General features: G+C 43.9%; 1 pseudogene; it reads right to left on the reverse strand.

The window, feature by feature from the left end:
• Positions 1-6,165: 6,165 nt before the first annotated feature.
• Positions 6,166-6,949, reverse strand: LOC129019315 (small ribosomal subunit protein eS4, X isoform-like; annotated as a pseudogene).
• Positions 6,950-7,611: the final 662 nt, after the last annotated feature.

The raw sequence follows: 7,611 nt of genomic DNA on the forward strand, positions 1-7,611 counted from the left end.
AGTAAAATAGCAAGACAGTGTGTCTTTCTTTTCTTTTCTTTCTGTTTTTTGTTTGTTTGTTTTTTTGAGGCAGAGTTTTGCTCTTGTTGCCCAGGCCTGTGCCCGGCTCGACCCTGTCTCTATTAAAATAGATATTTAAGGCCAGGCACCAGTGGCTCATGCCTGTAATCCCTGCACTTTGGGAGGCCAAGGCGGGTGGATCACCTGAGGTCGGGAGTTTGACACCAGCCTGGCCAACATGGTGAAACCGCGTCTCTACTAAAAATACAAAAAATAGCTGGGTGTGGTGGCAGGCGCTTGTAATCCTAGCTACTCAGGAGGCTGAGGCAGGAGAATCGCTTGAGCCCAGGAGGCGGAGGTTGCCGAGATTGGGCCACTGCCCTCCAATTTGGGGGACAACAGCATGACTTCGTCTCAAAAATATATATATATATATGTGGTGTGTGTGTGTGTGTGTGTGTGTGTGTGTGTGTGTGTATCTATATAAAGCTTTTTTGTATGCCGCTCCTCATGTTCCTGGAGACTTTCCATGATTCTTCCATATTAAACCTGCCAGTGATAGACCAGTGAATGGCATGGTCTGTCTCTTCCATTCGGTCATTCTTTCTGTAGGCCTTTCTTTTTCCTTGTTTTTTTTTTTTTTTTTTGAGACGATCCTCTCTCTGTCCCCCAGGCTGGAGTGCAGTGATGCAATCTCGGCTCACTGCAAGCTCCGCCTCCTGGTTTCACACCATTCTCCTGCCTAGCCTCCCAAGTAGCTGGGACTACAGGCACCCACGACCACACCCAGCTAATTTTTTTGTATTGTAGAGACAGGGTTTCACGGTGTTAGCCAAGATGGTCTCAATCTCCTGACCTCATGATCCACCCACCTCGGCCTCCCAAAGTGCTAGGATTACAGGCGTGAGCCACCGTGCCCAGCCTATTTTTTCATTCTTTATTTTATAGAACCTGCTGTTTCCATTGCGTTTTCTTTTTACTTTTTTTTTTTTTTTTGAGACGGAGTCTCACTCTGTCGCCCGGGCTGGAGTGCAGTGGTGCGATCTCAGCTCACTGCAACCTCCGTCTCCTGGGTGCAAGTGATTCTCCTGCCTCAGCCTCCCAAGTAGCTGGGATTACAGGTGGCTGCCACTATGCCCAGCTAATTTTTTCTATTTTCAGTACAGAGGGCATTTCACCATGTTGGCCAGGCTGGTCTCAAACTCCTGACCTCGTGATTTGCCCGTCTCAGCCTTGCAGAATGCTGGGATTATAGGTGAAAGGGGCCAGCCCCTCTACACCTGTGGGTATTTCCTCATCAGGTGGGATAAGAGACTGAGAAAAGAAATAAGACACAGAGACAAAGTATAGAGAAAGAACAGTGGGCCCAGGGGACTGGCGCTCAGCGTCCAGAGGACCTGCACTGGCACCAGTCTCTGAGTTCCCTCAGTATTTATTGATTACTATTTTCACTATCTCAGCAAGGGGAATGTGGCAAGAGAACAGGGTGATAGTGGGGAGAAGGTCAGCAAGAAAACATGTGAGCAAAGAATCTGTGTCACAAAGAAGTTCAAGGGAAGGTACTATGCCTGGATGTGCACGTAGGCCAGATTTATGCTTCTCTCCACCCAAACATCTCAGTGTAGTAAAGAATAACAGAGCAGCATTGCCACCAGCATGTCTCACCTCCAGTCACAGGGCAGTGTTCTCCTATCTCAGAAGAGAACAATGTACAATCGGGTTTTATACCAAGACATTCCGTTCCCAGAGGCATTCAGGAGACAGAGGCCTTCCTCTTTTACTAATCCTCCTCAGCAGAGACCCTTCATGGATGTCAGGCTGGGGGATGGTCAGGTCTTTCCCATCCCACGAGGCCATATCTCAGGCTGTCTCAGTGGGGAGAGACTTCGGACAATACCCAGCTTTCCTGGGCAGAGGTCCCTGTGGCTTTCCGCAGTGCATTGTGTCCCTGGTTAATCGAGAATGGAGAATGGTGATGACTTTTACCCAGCATACTGCCTATAAACATATTGTTAACAAGGCACATGCTGCACAGCCCTAGATCCCTTAAACCTTGATTCCATACAATATGTTTTGTGAGCACAAGGTTGGGGCTAAAGTTACAGATTAACAGCATCTGAAGGCAAAACAATTGTTCAGGATACAGATCAAAATGGAGTTTCTTATGTCTTCTTTTTCTACATAGACACAGTAACAGTCTGATCTCTTTCTTTTCCCTACAATAGGCACGAGCAACCACGCATGGCCACATTTTCAATATAATAATACTTTCTATAAATCTTGATTTTTTTTCTTCATTAAGTACGTATTTCTGGCTGGGCACGTTGGCTCATGCCTGTAATCTCAGCACTTTGGGAGGCCAATATGGGAGGATTGTTTGAGGCCAGGAGTTGGAGACCAGCCTGGGCAACACAGCAAGACCCCATCTCCTTAAAAAACAATAAAATTTTTAAAAAATTCCTTTTTACTTTGTCTTTTCTTTTTTTTTTTTTTTTTTTTTTGAGATGGAGTATCACTCGTTGCCCAGGCTAGAGTGCATTGGCACGATCTTGGCTCATTGCAACCTCTGCTCCCTGGTTCAAGCAATTCTTCTGTCTCAGCCACCCAAGTACCTGGGACTACAGGCACGTGCCACCATGCCCAGCTAATTTTTGTATTTTTAGTAGAGATGTTTCACCATATTGGCTTGGCTGGTCTGGAACTCCTGACCTCATGATCCACCCACTTTGGCCTCCCAACGTGCTGGGATTACAGGCTTGAGCCACTAAGCCTGGCCAAAAATATGTATTTCTATTGTTATTTTTCTGATCTTACCACATGGGCCAGGACCACATTTCCTACATTGTAAAATAGCACTGATACCAGATATTTTCCTCAAGTTTATTCAGAAATGTAACATAATCCCAATAAAAATACCAAAATTTTTTCTGGAGTTAGGTACATTGATACTAAAGGTTTATATGGAAAAAGAAAACTAATAATAAGCAATAAAACAAAAACAAGGCCAGGCACGGTGGCTCACACCTGTTATCCCAGCACTTTGGGAGGCTGAGGCAGGCAGATCACAAAGTCAGGAGATTAAGACCATCCTGGCCAACATGGTGAAACCGTGTCTCTACTAAAAATGCAAAAATTAGCTGGGCATGGTGGCACATGCCTGTAGTCTCAAATACTTGGGAGGCTGAGGCAGGAGAATCACTTGAACCCAGGAGGCAGAGGTTGCAGTGAGCCGAGATCGCACCGTTGCACCCCAGCCTGGGACAGAGGGAGACTGTGTCAAAAAAAAAAGGAAAACAAAAACAAAAGCAATGATGAGCAGCAGATATTAAAACATACTATTAACAGTTTTCACACAAGGCAAAGAATTAAATTATTTTAAAATTAAAAAAGGAAAACATTCTATAAAGCCTCTATAATTAAAACTATGTGGTACTAGTACATGAAGCAGAAACAGACTAATAAAATATCTATAAATAGACCCAAGAACATGTAGAAATTTGGTTCATAAATGTGGTATTTTGCTGGGCATGGTGGCTCACGCCTGTAATCCTAGCACTTTGGTAGGTCAAGGCAGGAGGATCACTTGAGGTCAGGAGTTCGAAACCAGCCTGGCCAACATGGTGAAACCCCATCTCTACTAAAAATATAAAAAATAGGCTCGGCCGGTGGCTCATGCCTGTAATCCCAGTACTTTGAGAGGCCGAGGTGGGTGAATCACCTGAGGTCGGGAGTTCAAGACCAGCCTAACCAACATGGAGAAACCCCCGTCTCTACTAAAAATACAAAAGTAGCCAGGTGTGGTGGCGCGTGCCTGTAATCCCAGCTACTCAGGAGGCTGAGGCAGGAGCATCACTTCAACCCAGGAAGCAGAGGTTGCAGTGAGCCGAGATCGTGCCATTGCACTCTAGCTTGGGCAATAAAAGCAAAACTCCACCCCCCAAAAAAAAGTGGTGTTTCAGATCAATAGGGCAAAAAATGTCATTTGTAATGGAAAGTCTAAGACGGTTAGCCATCAGAGAAAAGATGAAATTAAATCTATACTTCATAGCATATACAATATACTCCAAATGGACTAGTGATCTAAGTGTGAAAAATAAAACCATACATGTATATAAGGTGTTCAAGTGATTTCTTGGCTGAGTAAGGAAAAAGATGTAACTACAAGGTGGCAACAGCATACAAGCTTCATTTGGGATGTGCTTTGACAAGTTAGCAGTTGGAGAGGTAGCAAACAGCAAGAGAGTATCCATAGGCTTTTCTACCTGTGGGTTGCTTCTCAGAAAGGGTGGAAAGGAAGAGAGACTCCCAGAGGAGAAAGGGAATCAAAGACGGGGTTTATAAATAACTAAATGATGATACTCGCCAGACTGGCAGCATATCTTTCAGTTAAAAAGCTCTGAAGGGCCGGGCGAGGAGGCTCACGCCTATAATCCCAGCACTTTGGGAGGCCAGGGGGGCAGATCACGAGGACATGTGTTCAAGACCAACCTGACCAACATGGTGAAACCCCATCTCTACTAAAAATACAAAAATTAGCCAGGCATGGTGGCATGTGCCTGTAATCCCAGCTACTCAGGAGGCTGAGGCAGGAGAAACATTTGAAGCCAGGAGGTGGAAGTTGCAGTGAGCTGAGATCTTGCCACTGCACTCCAGCCTGGACAACAGAGTGAGACTCCATCTCAAAAAAAAAAAAAAACAAACAAACAAAAACAGTTCTGCAGGACAGCAGGGGGATGGGATTTTCATGGCCTCTGGAGTTATCTTATCTATGGCTATCAGATATTGGACATAATTTCAGAGAACACAAAGAAGGCACATTCGAGATGGCTAAAAATAGGCTTGTTCAACCTATGTTTCAAACAATCAAGTGTGTTAAAATTGCAGTTTGGCAGGGATTGGCTATTGTGAATACTAGTGAGATAAACATTGGTGTAAAAATATTTCTTTGAGCACTTGCTCTCAACCCTTTTGGATATATATGCCAAAGTGGAATGTCTGGATCATATGGTAATTCTGTTTAATCTTTTTTGTTTGTTCATTTGTTTGTTTGAGATAGGGTCTCACTCTGTTGTCTAGGCTGGAATGCAGTGACGTGATCATGGATCAATGCAGTCCTCAACCTACTGAGCTCAAGTAATCCTCCCACCTTAGCCTCTTGAGTAGCAGGGATTACAAGTGCATGCCACCACCATGCCTGGCTGAATTAAAAAAAATTTTTTGTAAAGATGAAATCTCACAATATGCCCAGGCTGGTCTTGAACTCCTAGTCTCAAGGAATCCCCCGCCCTGAGCCTCCCAAAGTGCTGGGATTACAGGTGTGAACCATCACATCCAGCATGGTTTTGATTTTCATTTTCATGATGTTTAGTGATGTTGATCATCTTTTCATCAGCATCTTTTCCTGTGTTTATTGGCCATCTGTGTATCTTCTTTGGTGACATTATTCAAGTCCTTTTTCTGTATTTGAATTGGGTTTTGTTGTTGTTACTCTCGGGTTCTAGAAATTTTAAAAATAAACTCCGATATTCGTCCCCAGTCGGATACAGGACTTGAAAATATTTTCTCCCATTTGTAGATTGTCTTTTTACTCTCTTGTTATTATGCTTTGATGCAAAAAATTTGTATTATTGATTAGGTTCAACTCATAATTTTTCTTGTGTTGCCTGTGTGGTTGATGTCGTAACTAAGAAGTCATTTCCAATTCCAATATCATGAAGCTTTCTCACCTATGTTTTCTTCTAATAGGTTTTCAGCTCTAGCTCTTACACTACACTTAGGTTTTTGATCCATTTTTTAAAAAATCATGCCACATTATTATTATTATTAAGATGGAGGCTTGCTCTGTCTCCCAGGCTGGAATGCAGTGGTGCGATCTCAGCTCACTGCAACCTCCACCTCCCAGGTTCAAGTAATTCTCCTGCCATTGCTTCCTGAGTAGCTGGGATTACAGGTGCACACCACCACGCCCGGCTACTTTTTGTATTTCTTTTTAGTAAAGACAGGGCTTCACCATGTTGGTCAAGCTGATCTCGAACACCTGACCTCATGATCCACCCACCTTGGCCTCCCAAAGTGCTGGGATTACAGGCATGAGCCACTGTGCCCGGCCATGCCACATTATTTTTCTTTACGTACAAAGATCTAAAATGTCACTCAGGGACCATTTCATCCACCACTCTGTTTGGCCACCAGTCTTTTGTCTGTCTCTTCTGGAATAGTGAGGTGGATACCTTTTCCTCAGGGAAGAGAAATCCATGGTCTGTTGCCCTTGCCAATAACAAAAATGTTGGAAAGTCTAGTGACAAATCTGTTGCCATTGGCCTCTTTCACGTGAACCACGTTGAAAGATCGACGGTGCCGCTCTCTGTTGTTGATCACACCAATTCTTCCCAGGTTAGCACTTCCAGTCACCATACACAGGTTCCAGTGTCAATCTTGATGAAATCAGTAATCTTACCAGTCTCTAAATCAATCTGAATGGTATCATTCACCTTGATGAGGGGATCAGGGTAGCAGATGGCGTGAGCATCAAGAGTAACCAGATGAGGGATTCCTTTTGTGCCCACAAAGATTTTTCTCAGTTTGCACAACATGTACTTGGCCTCCTCAGGTGTAGTACATTGTACAGCAAAGTGACCCTTGGTGTCACAGGTCAGATGGAAATTCTCTCCCATCTTGTCAATGTTGATGACATTCATGAATCCAGCAGGGTAGGTTATATCAGTTTGGACCTTGCCATCGATCTTAACCGCTGCAGGAAAATCTTTACTTCATCTCCTGTCAGGGCATACTTAAGTCTGTTCCTTAGGAAAATGATGAGGGGTAAACACTCTCTCAACTTGTGGGGACTGGTGGATGGATGAGGAGCAAACACACCAGTCAATTTATCCAACATTCAATGCTTTGGAGCTGCTACCCCCTTCAGATGCTTCTTGGGACCACGAGACATAGCTGTGTTAGGCAAGGAAAGAGTTTATGATTTTTCATCTTTTTTTTTTTTTTTTTTTGAGACGGAGTTTCGCTCTTGTTGCCGAGGCTGGAGTGCAATGACGTGATCCCAGCTCACTGCAACCTCTGCCTCCCCGGTTCAAGCAATTCTCCTGCCTCAGCCTCCCAAATAATTGAGATTACAGGTGCCCACCACCACACCCGGCTAATTTTTGTATTTTTAGTAGAGGCAGGGCCTCACCATATCGGCCAGGCTGGTCTCAAACTCCTGACCTTGTGATTCCCCTGCCTCGGCCTCTCAAAGTCCTGGGATGACAGGTGTGAACCACCGTGCCTGGCCTTGATCCATTTTAAGTTCATTTTATATATGGTATAAGGTTAGGGTCTAACTCCCTTCTTATGCATGTCTATATCCAGTTTTTCCGCTAACACTTCTCCCTCACCTCCCACCACAAGCTTTATTCATACATCATTGACAAGGAAAAACTGTATATACTTAAAGTGTGCAATGTCATGTTTAGTATAAACGTTGTGAAATGATTACCACTATCATACTAATTTATGCATCCATCACTTCACAGTCACCTTTTTTACTGTGTTGTGAACACTTAAAATCTTCTGTCTTAGTAAACTCCAAGTATACAATACAGTTTTTTGTTTTTT

This window comes from Pongo pygmaeus, chromosome 20, assembly GCF_028885625.2.
Source record: "Pongo pygmaeus isolate AG05252 chromosome 20, NHGRI_mPonPyg2-v2.0_pri, whole genome shotgun sequence".
NCBI lineage: Eukaryota > Metazoa > Chordata > Mammalia > Primates > Hominidae > Pongo > Pongo pygmaeus.